This window comes from Schistocerca serialis, chromosome 3 (assembly GCF_023864345.2).
Source record: "Schistocerca serialis cubense isolate TAMUIC-IGC-003099 chromosome 3, iqSchSeri2.2, whole genome shotgun sequence".
NCBI classification, from domain to species: Eukaryota; Metazoa; Arthropoda; class Insecta; order Orthoptera; family Acrididae; genus Schistocerca; species Schistocerca serialis.
Genome location: NC_064640.1, coordinates 226409783 through 226426210, shown reverse-complemented (window position 1 = coordinate 226426210; position 16428 = coordinate 226409783). Strand labels below are relative to the sequence as shown.

The following is a 16428-nucleotide window of genomic DNA, read 5'->3' as shown; positions in this document are numbered from 1 at the left end:
TCGCAGGAGAGCTTCTGTAAAGTTTGGAAGGTAGGAGACGAGGTACTGGCAGAAGTAAAGCTGTGAGTACCGGCCGTTAGTTGTGCTTCGGTAGCTCAGTTGGTAGAGCACTTGCCCGCGAAAGGCAAAGGTCCCGAGTTCGAGTCTCGGTCGAGCACACAGTTTTAATCTGCCAGGAAGTTTCATATCAGCGCACACTCCGCTGCAGAGTGAAAATCTCATTCTGGAAACATACGTAATAATTATCGATGTTCACAGGAAAATCCGTACGCTACAGTGGAAACCAATTTCCAAATTCTTTTTCCGATCAGTGTTTAGTGCGGTACGATCGGTAACATGTTGATAGGTTCACTCATTTTAGGACTGATGACCGTAGATGTTACGTCCCATAGTGCTCAGAGCCATTTGAACCATATGAACTCATTTTAGAACAGCGAATGACAAGAGAGAATTCCTTGTATGTTGAACAGCTTGAAAGCGTTCCTTTGGCCACACGGAATACAATGAAGTTCCAGCATTACGGAGACCCTCTACATTTTACCAGACGTATGAGAGACCTTTTCAACAGTACTTACCCTAGTTGCTTGATTGGTCGTGGTAGTACAGTTAACTGGCCACTAAGATCGCCAGACCTTACGCTATTTTGATTTTGAGGTTGGATGAAGTCTGAGATGAACAAGCAAAAGATGAATACGCGAGATGAACTGCGTGGACGCATCATGGACACTGCTGCCTTCATTAGCGAACATGCTGAGGCACTCAGACAGGCAACACAACGTGTTCTCCCAAGAGTGCACAAATGCATTGAAGTTTGCGTTGGGATACTCGAACATGGATGATGCACCGTACATCATCTGTGATGTGACGTGTACAATACTTGGAGATGAATGTGCTAAAAATACATATTTTTAAACTGATACTTTGCTAAACGAATATTGTTATATTAACTAACTGTTGTACATGCGTACATGTGTGAAGCTGGCAATTTATTGCCGGCCGGAGTGGCCGAGCGGTTCTGGGCACTACAGTCTGGAACCGCGCGACCGCTACGGTCGCAGGTTCGAATCCTGCCTTGGGCATGGATGTGTGTGATGTCCTTAGGTTAGTTAGGTTTAATTAGTTCTCAGTTCTAGGGGACTGATGAACTCAGACGTTAAGTCCCATAGTGCTCGGAGCCATTTGAACCATTTGGCAATTTATTGAAGGATACAGAAAATAAATAACGATGTACATTAAATGTGTTCTGCCTCGAAAATCATTCGGAATAGGGCATATGTCTGTATGAAGTTTTTTGCTTCAAACGATCGTTCCTGTAACATCCCTGAATATTGGCCATACCTCCTGGGACACCCTGTGCCCCAGGAAAGTGTGATGTGGCCCTTGCTGTTCATGTTGAATATTAATGACAGTGCAGAAAATATTAACGGTAACCTCAGACTTTTCGTAGATGGTGTAGTTATTTACAATTAAGATCTGCCTGAAATACGGTTCACAGATATTCAGTCTAATCTTGATAGAATTTCAGAGTGATGCAACACCTGGACACTCTCTTCAAGTGCTGAGAATCCAAAACTACGCACTCCCCAAAAAGGAAACAATGTAGCATTTTATGTCTACAATATCAACGAGTCTTAACTTCAATCAGTCAACACATACAAATACTTGAATGTAACAGGTTTTGAAGGTATGAAACGGGATGATCGTAGAATTTAAGAAAGGAGAGACACACGACAATCATTCGCGACCCATTAGTTTTACTACTCTTGCCTATCTAGATTTCGGCTCTAAATAGCCGTCTTCACCTATGCAAAAGTAATAAAACTAATGGAAATGCGACTGAAAGCTTTGCTTCTCTCCTTCCTTATAGTCTACGGTCGCTGCGCACAACAGTTCCTTCTGGAATCCAAGTTGATCGCAGAACTGGTACTTTTTGCAAATGCCATTAAAGGGAAAGCAACAGAAGACATTGTTAATGATATTTTTCAAAGGGATATTAACTGGTTCTCTGAAATTGGACTTTCCCTAAATTTTTGGGAAAATGCACAATATTCAGTTCTGTACAATGAATAGAGTAATATCAACAATTGAAGCGGCACAAGAACAGGAGGTAGTAAACAGGGTAGAATACTCCAAATTTTTGGGTCTACATACTTAAGAAAACTTGAACTAGAAGAAGCGTATTGCTGAGTTTCTCAAACAGTGAAGTTCAGCTACTTTTGTACTTCGTATAATTGCTAGTCTTGGAAACAACATACTAACATATTTTGCGTATTTACTCTGAATAATGACTCATGAAATAATTTTGTTGGAAAGTTACCAGTTTGAAATAAGGTACTGATTACCCAAAAGCGAGCAGTAAGAATAATATGTGGTGTTCACCCGCGGTCGTCATCTGGTACCTCTTCAAGGAACTGTGCATTTTAACTGTAGTGTCACAATACATATATCCGCTAGTAAAATTCGTCATAAATAATCCATCACAATTTGAGAAGGATAGTGATTTACACACCTACAAAACTATAGGAAAAAATGTACTTTATTACCCATTATTAAAGCAGTCAGTGGCTAACAAAGGAGTTCAATGCCCTGCAAAAATATTTTGATCATCTGTACTATTACATACTATGTCTGACAGGTAGCGCAGCAAGATTTACATATAAATTAGAATCATTTTTCCTGGACAACCCAGTTGTACTTCATGAGCGAACTTCGCTTTAAAGGCTGGTGGCCTGAGAAAGGAATTATTTTTAAATGTAGTTGAGTGAGTATGACAAAATAAATGTGTTCATTAATGTAAGCAGTCGTCATATATACGTACCCTGTAAACTGAATAATTCCATATCATTTGCTGCGCTGTAGGCAAAGCAGATCGCAGAATTCGTTTCATTGGTAGAATATTAGGATGTACTCGGTCTTCAAATGACACTGCTTACACAACACTCATACGACCCTTCCTAGAATATTGCTCTAGTGCCACAGTTCGTAGTGATAGATGGTAAATCATCGAGTACAACAGAAGTGATACCTGGTGTTCCCCAAGGCAGTGACATAGGCCCTCTGCTGTTCCTGATTTACATAAATGATCTAGGTGATAATCTTTGCAGCCCCCTTAGATTGTTTGCAGATGACGCTGTAATTTGCCGTCTAGTAAAATCATCAGACGGTCAATTATAATTACAAAATGATCAAGAGAGAATTTCTGTACGGCGCGAAAAGTAGCAGTTGGCACTGAACACAGAAAAGTGCGAGGTCTACCACATGGGTTCTAAAAGAAATCCAATAAATTTTGGGTATACGATAAATCGCACAAATCTAAGGGCTGTCAATTCCACTAAATACTACAAGCAACTTAAATCGGAAAGACCACATAGATAATATGGTGGGGAAGGCGAAACAAAGTCTGTGCTTTGTTGGCAGAACACTTAGAAGATGTGACAAACCCACTAAAGAGACAGCCTACATTACACTTGTCCGTCCTCTGCTGGAATATTGCTGCGTGGTGTGAGATCCTTACCAGGTGGGATTGACGGAGGACATCGAAAAAGTGCAAAGAAGGGCAGCTCGTTTCGTGTTATCGCGCAATAGGGGTGAGAGTGTCACTGATACGATACGCGAGTTGGGGTGGCAGTCACTGAAACAAAGGCGGTTTTCTTTGCGGCGAAATCTATTTACGAAATTTCAATCACCAACTTTCTCTTCCGAACGCGAATATCTTTTTTTGACACCCCCCTTTGCAGGGAGAATTGATCATTATAATAAAATAAGAGAAATTAGAGCTCGATCGGAAAGATTTAGGTGTTCCTTTATCTCCGCGCCATTCGAGAGTGGAATGGTAGAGAAGTAGTATGAAAATGGTTCGATGAAACCTCTGCGAGGCACTTAAGTGGGAATTGCAGAGTAACCATGTAGGACAGGTCACGGAAATTCTGGAGAAACTGGACTGGCAAACACCTACATACAAAGTGTCAGGAACCAGTTTTAGTAGACAAATTATGGAATATACCACAACGCCCCTGCAGGGATCGAGAGGACAAGATTAAGTTAACTACAGAGAGTATAAAGGCATATAAACAGTCATTTTTCTCGAAACCTGTACGTGAATGGAACGAGAAGAAACCCTAATTAGTTCAATTGGAACTACCAAATGGTTCAAATGGCTCTGAGCACTATGGGTCTTAACTTCTGAGGTCATTAGTCCCCTAGAACATAGAACTACTTAAACCTAACTAACCTAAGGACATCACACACATCCATGCCCGATGCAGGATTCGAACCTACGACCGTAGCGGTCGCGCGGTTCCAGACTGTAGCGCCTAGAACCGCTCGGCCACACAGGCTGGGTGGAAGTACACTCTACCATACATTTCATAGTGGTTTGCAGAGTATGGATGTAGATATACTGGGGCTCGACAATGGATGTAGATATACGGGTGTTGGACAAAAACATGGAAGCACTGCGAGAAATACAAAGCATTCTTGAACATAACTGTAGAAACTACCCGAACCTGCTGGGTGCGCTGTTGTATTTGATCACGAACGGCACCTGTGCAATGCCCTCAATACGTTGTAAGTGTCGGTCGTGGTCAGAAGAGTGTCCGAGAATTCATAAATGGACAGATTGTTCGTGATTTTGTGGTATTTGCTTCTGTTACCAAGTAGCTGAAGTGGTTAATGTTTCATGAGGCACCATATCAAAGGTTTATACCGAATACAAAGAGAGCGGAAACACGATTTCTTAGTCACAATGCGAACAAAAGTGTGTGTTGAGTAACCATCGCAAATGATCACTGAAGAGAACTGTGACGAAAAATAAGAGGACCAAACTATAATAGTCACTGCAGAACTCAATATCGCACTCGAGTACCCTGTCAGCACCAAAAGTCAGGAAGGGGTCTTTATAAGCAGAGAACTGCAGGCCGATGTGGAATTTCAAACCAAGCATTAGCGACTGCAATGGGTGTAACAGGAAAATGTGGTACTGAAGCCATAAAAAATTAAATATGGAGCAATGGAAGAAAGTCATTTGGTTGGCTGAGCCTTGTTTTACACTGTTTCCAACTACTGCCCGAGTTAATGTCTGGCATATGCATGTCCCAAGCCTACGATACAGACAGCTTACTGTCAAAAGCGAAATATGTCGAGGGTTCGGTGATGATTAGGTCAGCCACACCCTAGTATTCCTTGGACTCCATGGTTACTCTGCAAGGTCATATTACTGCCAAGGATTGTGTGTCAATTTTGTGTGATCAGATCCATTTCATGGTACAATATTTGTTCTCCAATAGTGATCTGCAGCATCGTCAATAGAACGCAATCTGGTCCTTTGGTGCAGAGCCAGAGGCTCGGGCGGTTCTGTGACCGTGTAGGCTGCAGATTCCTTGACTTGCGCCCGCGGGTGGTCGGTTTCCAAGTTCCGCTTAATTGGTCAGGAGGCCACTAAACACAGGAAGCTCCTACACGGGTAGCGGGGTCTGTGTGGAAAGGACAGGGCTGTTTTTTTTTAGATTAGTGGGACTCAGGGAACCTCAGAAAGTGCGTCCGTCTAAAATGGGGCAGGTAAAACACAGTAAGTTAGTTGTAGAAACGATCGGTATTGTGGTTGTAAATTGTCGTAGCTGTGTTGGGAAAGATTCAGAGCTCCAAGACCTAACACAAACCACTGAAGCTCAAATACTCATAGGTACAGAAAGCAGGCTAAAGCCGGAAACAAGTTCAGCAAAAATTTTTTCTAACGATCTAACAGTTTTCACAAAGAATAGGTTACATACAATTGGTGGTGGAGTATTTATTGCTGTCAGAAGTAGCTTGCCTTGTAGTGAAACTGAAATAGATAGTTCCTGCGAAAAAGTATGAGTAGAGGTTATACTTGAGAACTTGACTAAACTATCAATTGGGGCCGGCCGCCGTGTCTGAGCGGTTCTATGCGCTTCTGTCTGGAGTCGTGCGACCGCTACGGTAGCAGGCTCGAACCCTGCCTCGGGCATGGATGTGTGTGATGTCCTTAGGTTAGTTAGGTTTAAGAAGTTATAAGTTCTAGGGGACTGATGACCTCAGTTGTTAAAGTCCCACAGTGCTCAGAGTCATTTGAACCATTTTTGACACGTAGTCAGCAGGGATTCAGAAAATATCGTTCTTTTGAAACACACTAGCTCTTTATACTCCTGAAGTAATGAGAGCTATCAAAAGGGGATGTAAAATTGATTCCATATTTTTAGATTTCCAAAAGGCTTTCGACACCATTCCTCACAATCGTCTTCTGACCTAACTGCGTGGATATGGAATATCACATCAGTTGTGCAATTGGATTCTTGATTTCCTGTCAGAAAGGTCACAGTTCGTAGTAATAGACGGAAAGACATCAAGTAAAACATAAATAATATCCGGCGTTCCCCAAGGAAGTGTTATAGGCCCTCTATTTTTCGTGATCTATATTAACGACATAGAAGACAATCTCAGTAGCCGCCTTAGATTGTTTTGCAGATGATGCTGTCATTTACCGTCTTGTAAAGTCATCAGATGACCAAAACGAACTACAAAATGATTTAGATAAGGTAGATGTATGATGCGAAAAGTGGCAATTGACCCTGAGTAAAGTAAAGTGTGAAGTTATTCACATGATTGCTACAAGAAATCCACTGAATTTCGTTCCGCGGCAAGTCACACAAATCTGAAGGGTGTAAATTTAACTAAATGATTAAGGATTGCAGTTACAGAATCCTAAATTGGAATGATCACATAGATAATGTTGTGGATACCTCCAACTAAAGACTGATATTCAATGGCAGAACAAGGTGTGACAGGTCTACTAAAGAGACTGCTTACACAACGGTTGTCCGCCCTATTCTGGAGTATTTCTGTGTGGTGTGGGATTCGCATCAGATGGGACTGGCCGATGAGATCGAAAAAGTACCAAGAAGCGTAGCACGTTTTGTATTAGCGCGAAGTTGGGGAGATAGTGCCACAGACATGATACGTGAATTGGAGTTGCAATCATTAAAACAAAGGCGTTTTTCGTTGCAACGGGATCTTCTCATGAAACTTCAATACCAGTTTTCTACTCCGATTGCCAAAATATTCTCTTGGCACCCACCTACATAGGAAGAAATGATCATCACGATAAAATAAGAGAAATCAGGGCTCGCACAGAAGAGTGTAAGGGCTCGGTTTTCCCGCGCACCGTTCGAGGGTGGAATGGTAGAGAGACAGCTTGAAGGTGGTTCATTGAACCCTCTGCCAGGCACTTTCTTATGAACAGCAGAGTAATGATGTAGATGTAGATGCTGTGTTCCAAGAATACATGGTTCGTGTTCGCATAGCTCACGTCGTCCAGTACTGGTTTGTGACCAAGAGATTGAGTTGTCGCATCTTCCCTGGCCACCACAGTGACAGATCTTACCATTATTCAGCCTTCATCGTCAAATTGAGAATGGCGTGTACGTGATCGCTACTCACTTCAATCTTCACTACCTGAAGTTCCCAATATTTTTCAGGAACAATGGTACAAGATTCCCCTGAAAACCGCACAGAACCTGTACTTCGCCATTCTGTGATGACTAGAAGCTGTTTAGAATTGCAACGATTTTTCTTCACCGCGTTAGGCGTGGTAAGATGTTGTACTTTACGTTTTTCCATATTTGTGTCGACGCCCTGTAGATGTAGATACAGACTACTGTTGGAAATGACCAAGTTACGAAGTTCCTCCTTCTTTCTCTGCTTCTCCAGAGATGGCTGTGTACTATAAGATTGTTCAAGCGAACGGGAACGGTAGTAAATCCGTCATCTGGCTATCCGACACACGAGAAAGCGTCGTAACGTTCCTGGAGGTACGCCTTCGCGTATCCGCTACCGTCGCCCCAGCCCGCCTTCCACTGATCACATGACCACGAGCTCACAGTCACACACACACACACACACACACACATACATACACACGCTCACGCGCACACACAGACACGCGCGCATGCGCAATCACTTCCACATTTCTGTGTAGGAGAGTACTCCTTTCCTTAGACAAAAGCTCAAACCCAGCGAGGTGGCGAAGTGGGAAGATCCTGGACTCACAGTCAAGAGGACAGTGGTTCGAATCTCGGTCAGTGCATTTACGTGTAGGTTTCTTTCTCATCATTCTCCAGTCTAAGCTTATGCTTAGAAGACTGCAGGAAACCTAAATGTGGATGTACTGACTGAGATACAAACCACTGGTCTCCTAACTGTGACTTCGGGGTCATCCCACTTCATCACCCCGCAGCGTTTTATTAATGAAATTTGGTGAATGCGATGGATGCCCTCTGTGTAGTTTATAAGGTTTTATTTTATCAAGACATCCTTTGCATTGGTCGGTTCACGTGAGGTAGCTATTTTTGGTGTAGCCAACCCAACATGCTCGAGTACTTCAAAACTTGTTCTTTCAGCAGAATCCAACAACAGATAATAAAAAATTATTGCAGCACATCAGCATTCCACATTTTATTTTATGTACGATGTGGTGCAGTCATGGAAACACTGGACTCTCGTTCAGCAAGATTAACAATTCCGTGTGTTTCTCTAACTCATTTCATGCAAATGATATTACAGCTCCTTGAACAAGGTTATGACTAATTTTTTAAAGTGTCCTTTCAAGTAAGATAGTGCTCCTTTGTAATAATTCTGATTCAAGGTTCGTTAAATTCTAACCTTCATTACCACAGAGCACAGAGCAAAAGATAATACTCACGAGTAAAAACATTATTATCAGTGTAACAATGAGCTGGCTAAAAATCCTATGAAATGTTTAAAATGCTCCAACTTTGATGTTCCTTACAATAATTGAATTAACTAGTGTTGACTGAAAACGATAGCATTAAGATTCGTGTAAAGTGCTATTTATCTTCATAACACTGGAGTACTTTGAGCTGATTTTCTAAGAATTTGATGCCCTGAATTCAAACAATTCATTAATATTTGCAAAAGAAGTTTAAAATTCTAAAATACAAGATTTTAGTGAAATATATGTTATACTGTTTAAATATAAGTCCATGGATAAAAAATGAAACAATAATGTTGTTATTGTATTATATAAATATTATTATATCCTAAATAAAAAAGTCATTGGTGATAACATCCAGTCCCTGAACATTTAGGAAGCTTCTTTTCCATGACATTCTTGAATGTATTATGGAGCGGTCCATTTTTAAATTCGAGTAGTAAACTGCCATCACGTGCATATCTGATCTTTCTTGGTAGCATTCGTCGACAGTTTTCATATGCAGAGTTGCCTTATTTGTGAACCGTCAAATATTCCTGCTTGAATTTTTCCGTTTTCAGCTCAGACATTTTTCCCTATATATGCAAAGCGTGACCCGTTCTTATCAAAAGCCTTTACAAACTGCTTCAAAAGGCCCTACTTGATATGCAGTGGACGGCAAATGATTTTCTCTCGTCCAACTAAGGGGTCGTTAATGACATTCTTCCTCCCTCCGTACATGTTTTCTCTCTTTGGCCGTTCCTTTCCAACACTGTGGTGTGTTTTGTCTCTGCTATTGCAGAGTCACAAGAATCACTTTGCAAACCAAGGAGAAAGTTTACCATTCATAAGTCTAGACAAACCATCCATTGATGTTTATGAGACTTCATCTTCTCAAAGATAAAAACTATGGTTTTATGTTCTTCTTTCATTTCCCTTGAGGGAGCAGCTGACATTGAACTCAATTTGTTACCGTTGTGAATTAGTAAAAAGTTCAAACTTGCCTTGAGCTGTGCCCAAATACACGAAAATCAAGTAGAAAACATTCAGGAAGACAAATTTCCTCAGGAGTCCACTAATTTCGTGCAAGACGCGAGATTGTCTTCTTGAGAGTATAAAAAATTAAAATGAAGGGCTTCCTGGATCAACAGGTCGTTACGACACCAGCCTGGTCAAAACCGAAGGATACGATTCCACATCCGTTTGTTTAACATTTATTCCGATTTAGATCGTATAGTATGAGATTTACGACTCTTATATAGGTACACGATACTTTGAAGTATTTACGAAATAGTATTCTATCTAAATTTACCTCTTTAGTGGGAGTTAAACCATGAAGACATAAAATTATGAAAACTGGTTATCCTACAGATTTCACTTTACGGAAGTCTATATTTAAAAAGTATTGTTAACCTTAAAGATTTTTATTGGATTTCATTTCATATATACAGATTTTCCCGTATATGACATGTTTATTCATTACAGAGGCTTATCTCCAACATAATAATTTACTTGGAAATTACAATACAAACAATAAACGTTCTTAAACTATACTCTCAAAATATTTCTCCAGGTGTTTCGATCTTGCGTGTCCTCTTCCTCTGCGCCCATTCTCCTCATTGTGTGCTGTACATTTTGGAGCCAGGTGGTCACAGGTCGTCCTCTTCTTCTTCTCCCCTCCGGTTCCCACTCCAGTATCAATTTTGGTATTCTGGCTTCCTCCATTCGTCGTACATGCCCGTACCACTGTAATTTCTTCCTATCCATTACGTCATATATTCTTTCTTTTATTTCCATTCTCCTTATTACTTCGGTGTTGCTTATCTTTTCTTTCCTGGAGATTCTTGCCGACCTTGTGTTCTGTTGCCAAGTATATTTATGAATGTCCTTATGTTTGAAAAATGTGTTGATACTTTTTAGATCAAATTGTTCACAAATTGCAATCAATCGTTCTCCATTGTCATTATATTCGTCCTCTCCATGTTTTCCTACTATTCTACAAGATTCTCTAATTCCTACCCTTCCATTCAGATCTCCCATGATAATCAGTTCCTTTCTTCTTGGGATTTTTTCAATAGTCTCCCTGAGGGTGTCCCAAAAGGTATCTTTCTCTTTATCTTTTGTGTCGTTCGTGGGTGCATATACGCCAATAATCACAATTTCCCTAGCAAATAATGTCATTTCAACAGTTATTATACGTTGATTGATGAATGTCCAATTTGTGATTCTTTCTTTCCATGATTTCTTTATCATAATGGAGACTCCTGCTTTGGCTCTTATTGCTTTTGATACCCCACTCCAGATATGTACATAATTATCCAGTTCTTCTTCTCCTTGGACTTTCTTCTTTGTTTCAGAGAGTACGACAACATCCATGTTGAACATGTCAAGTTCTGCAGGGAGTAAATTTATTTTAGTGGAAATACCTTGCACATTCCAGCACCCAGGATGCTGGATATGACATGTACTCACCAAAATTGCAAATGGCATATGAGCTGTAGAAAAACGTAATTGATTGTTTATCAGACAATAGTCTTTAGTTTTCTGCTTGACATAATGATTTAATACTGCAATATGTAAACAAATCTTAGTATGTGGTGGATTTTTATATCTCTAAATTTTATTACAGGAATATATAAAATTTCTTTTGCAAATCGCATTTTTGTAACAAAAATAGGTATAATTTTGCATAAATCGCCACTGTTTGTAACAACAGATGTCGTTCTAATAATTATTTTGACAAAGGAAATTCTAGAACATTTTGGACAACAATTTTGTGTTACATAGAACAGTATGAATCCCAAATCATATTAGGCATAGTTGTTAGCTGAGTTGACTTTTAAGCTTCTGTATGACACACATCGTGTGTAATGTTTTTATTATCAACAATCATGTGAAAATGAGCTCCTTCTGTGTAGGTGGTGGTGGTGGTGGTGGTTAGTGTTTAACATCCCATCGACAACGAGGTCATTAGAGACGGAGTGCAAGCTCGGGTTAGGGAAGGATTGGGAAGGAAATCGGCCGTGCCCTTTCGAAGGAACCATCTCGGCATTCGCCTGAAACGATTTAGGGAAATCACGGAAAACCTAAATCAGGATGGCCGGAGACAGGATTGAACCGTCGTCCTCCCGAATGCGAATCCAGTGTGCTAACCACTGCGCCACCTCGCTCGGTCCTTCTGTGTAAAAAGTGGTTTTGGAGATGAGACTACGTTTTTCTGTCTGGTTGATTGGGAAATTAGGCGAATGCTGCCGCTTCTCATTGAAACAAAATGAGTATTTACCTTTATTCTACAAATTGTTTAATCATATCTTGAAAGAGTCATTTTCTCATGACGTTCCATTGAACTAAAACAATTACATAGTTACAATAGCGATTTATTTCAATTGGAATGGCTCATCAGGGATATTTTGCCTCAGATAACCATTTCAAGAGCAAGAAGGGTAGCATACTATTTCTGTTGTATGTTAAAACGTAACTTTGGTTCCTTGATCGAGTACATTTTTGTTGGAAGCCAGTAATACAGAAGCTTCTTTTGATGGCTTGAGATCTGTGGTGGGTTATTAACTAATCCCAGTTTAAACCCTGAGGAATTAATGCCATACCCCCATAATAACTGTCATCGTCATTAGTATCAGAGGGACAACACCAGTCCTCACAAACAACAAGTTTTGGAGTGGCTTTTGATTCAGAGGTTTTCGTTTCTCCGTAGTCCACAATCGTAAATGTTTTGTACAGGTTTTTCAGATTTATTTCAAAAGACTTTACAAAGTCAATTGTAAGTTTTTGGTTTCCTTTCAGCGTTTAATCTCTGCATATGTAGCAAAAACCATCAAGGTGACTTACGCAACTTCTTCTACTTAAACTTGTATTATTTCTGTTCAACAACACAAGTGCAAAAAACTACAACATATACGTTTCCTAACTGAACTATCAAGCGACGTCATTCTCGCTCAGCCCTGTATGGCCTAGCTCACAAGGTAACCTTGAACTCCATCTGGTGGATATTCCTGGAACTAATTAGAAAGCAGACTGGCAATAGGGTAAACCTACAGGAATCAATCCCCGTACACGTGATTTTAGAAGTGGAGAAACCAGAGTTACAAATGCTCATTCCATGTAGAAGTGCATGTTAAACAACAATGATCAAAAAAATAAGAGTGGATAGAGAAAGACTGATTTCACTTTTTAATTCAACGTCCCAGCTGTGACTAAAATCATTTGTGAAATCCTAGATATAAAAAACCGTTTGTTTTTGGCCTGTGTAATTGCTTCATTGCTATTTGTCCTTGAGATCTCTGGTGAGTTATTAACTCGTCTCAGTTTAAACCCAGAGGAATTCATGCCAAACCCTCATAATCACTGTCATCATCGTTAGTATCAGAAGGACAACACTAGTCGTCACAAACTACAATTTTTGGAGTGTATTTTGTTTCAGACGTTTTCATTTCCCGGTAGTCCACAGTTGTAAATGTTCTGTACAAGTTTTACAGATTTATTCCAGAAGTCTTTACAAAGTCAATTGTTTTCAGTTTCCTTTCAGCGTTTATTCTCTGCATAAGTAGCAAAAACTATCTACGTGATTTACACAACTTCTTCTACTTTAACTTATATTATTTCTGTTCAACAACACACGTGCAAAAAACTACAACATAGATGTTTCCTAACAGAACTATTAAGCGACACCATTCCCGCTCATCCCTGTACAGCCTAGCTCACACAGTAGCCTCCAACTCCATCTGGTGGATATTCCTGGAACTAATTAGGAAGCAGACTGGCAATAGGGCAAACCTACAGGAACCAATCCTCGTACATGTGATTTAGGAGTGGACAAACCAGAGCTACAAATGCACATTACATGTAGAAGTGCATGTTAAACAACTATGATCAAAAAAAGAAGAGTGGACAGAGGAAGACTGATTTCACTTTTTGATTCAACACCCCAAATGTGGCAAAAATCGATTCTAAAATCCTAGATATAAAAAACAGTTTGTTTTTGGCCTGTGTAATTATTTCATTACTAGTTTCCCTGATTATCTTAAAATGGCGTACCAGTTATTAACGTTGATAATAGGTGTGCAAAGCGCCAATAGAGATTTGATTTCATCATTCTGATGTATTAAATGAACAATAATTTATTTCTACTAAGATAATAGATTTGCTTCCAGTAGAAATAGAGTTCGATCTGTCCACTCAGATTAAGGTTGCCTATGGTTCACTTGAATCGATTCCAGCACTTTTCAGGACGAATCTTTGAATGAGATGCAGACGAATTTCTTCCCTATCCTTCTCTTACTGAGGAAGTATTCGGTACATAATCATACCGTCGTCGTTGAGGATTTGAGCCCCAACGTTCCGTTTTGTCTCCATCGATTTCGTTGTACGAAGACTAGTTTCTTTGTTTAGTTAATATCTTTGGTGACCACGCTGTGCAAAACAGAATGATGGGCTGTTGAAATTTCCTTCTTTCTTTCTACTGCTCTTCTCTCAACGAAAATTACTTTCGTTGTATAATTAATATCTGTACAAAACCAGAACGCTCCACTTCCACTAGCTAGGAAACAGCTGCAGTGCTAGATGCCACAGTATGTGCTGAAATGCTAATTCATGGGAAACCATTACTTGCTTCATACTTGCAACACCTGCAGCTGTGGAGATATATGCTTACATTGTTTTGGAATATAAATCAGAATCCGCCAGTGGTAATAGTTGATCACATCCTTGTAGCATATTGTAAGAGCGATCGAAAATACATTGCTGGCCATTGAAACTGCCAACCAGGAAGGATAGAAAATAATGACATTTTACTCATAGTGCTTATACAGTGTAGTAGAAAAAATACGTGAATAAATCTGTAGGTGATTTGGAAGCATACAGGTTCCGAATTTTACACGGTTCAGTAACATTAATGTGAACACCGCCTATGTTCCACGTCAACATGCAATAACCACTCAAAGATATGAAGTGACAGGTGACACCACCAGCAGTGACGGGAGAATGTGGAAAACAGTGCAGTTGTTATCGCAATGTGGAAATGGAGTGATTTATATGATGCCCAAAAGGGAATGATCGTTGGCTTTCGGGCCAAGGGAGGAAGTATTTCCGAAACGGTTATTTTTGTAAACTGTTCATGTGCCACTGTGGTTAAAGTATACTTAGCATCCAAACCCGGCATTGAGGCATCTGTGGTGCACCACGGGCCATAGATAACAGAGGTGAACGACCGCTATCAAGTTGTGCATATGGGAATAGACGTGCTACTGCTAAGCAGTTGGCCACCTAGATGACCCAAGGAGGTAGCAACAGTGTCTCCTCAACGACCGTTCAGCGAACTTCGCTGTGTATGAGCCCTGGAGCAGGTCGCTGGTTCAAGCAACCCATGCTGACTGCAAGTCATCGGCGGCAAAGGCTGTGATTTCCACGCCAATGCTTCAACTGGCGGTCACTGAGTGTCTCGACAGCTGTCTTTTTCAGATGAATCACGTATTATGTTCCATAGGAATGTATAAAACGAAACATCCTGCAACCAGGAGGGAGCGTTATGATCTGGGCACTGTTTTCACTGGCATTCCCTGGATAATCTCATCATCCTGGAGGCACAATATTTCAACTAAATACTTATATCCATCTGTTCCCTTCATGAATTTAGTTTTTCCTTGACTCGATGCCACCTACCTGCAGCTTGCAGCGTATGTGCGTGTTTCGAGGAGCACTGGGATGAGTATACTGTTCTCCCCTGTCCGCCAACCTCTCCGGATTGAACCTAGTTGAGAATCTGTGGGACCAGCTCGATCCCACCATGGAACCTCAACGGAGAAACCCAGCTGGCTATGACCCTGGAGTCGGCATGACTCCACATCCCTCTCTGTACCCCTAGAACCTCACTGACCCTTTCTACACATCTCACGCTGCAAAAAATGTTCATTCAGACTTTTCTCAGGTGGTCACATTAATATTAGTGCGCAAGCTGTACACAGAATTGCCACTTCTGGCAGCAACAATGGCTCTCATTTGGCTGGGCTTTGAGTTGAACTGAGCTTGTGTGAGTGGTATGGGTGCAACACTCTATGCTGCTTCAGATACATGCCAATCGTAGTGTCAAGTGCAAGCATCCTAGTCTCTTGGCAACCCGTGACCAAATGTATTCAATGGGCGAGAGATCTGGAGAACGTGTTGGCCTGGACTACAGTTGTACGCTCTCTGTATAGAGGTAGGTTTCGACAGTGTGGTTTCATGCCGTCTTGCATAGTCTTGGTGAAACATTACGTTTTGGAGACCTCAAATATAAGGCAATATCACTGGGTTTAAGGAGTCGAAAATGTAACGGCTGCTGTCCAAGTTACCGGCTATGAGAGCCAGAAGTAGATAGTCCCTGTACCCACTGGTCTTCAATAACACGATGCCAGGTATTGGAGCATGTATGACAATGATGGGAAAGCTGAAAACCGTGATGGTATACGCAGAAAGAGTGTCATGGCGCCACTCCTGTGTCCAGTATTGTCACCACACCTCCCTCTGCTGCTGTGTCAAGGGTTGCAGAAGCAATGGATTCTGCACTGATAGTCCGTAGTGCTTGAGACGTCACCTCACTCTCCGCGTTTATACTTGTAGTGTAGTAAGCAAACCCTTTTCCTGGTACTTGGCATGTAACTTTACTTTGTGATCCTGCACAGTTGAATGAATATGCATGTCCCTCGGCCCAAGAC

General features: G+C 40.9%; 1 pseudogene; it reads left to right on the top strand.

The window, feature by feature from the left end:
- Positions 1-16428, top strand: part of LOC126470764 (glutaryl-CoA dehydrogenase, mitochondrial-like) — a 413687-nt pseudogene that overhangs the window by 140305 nt on the left and 256954 nt on the right.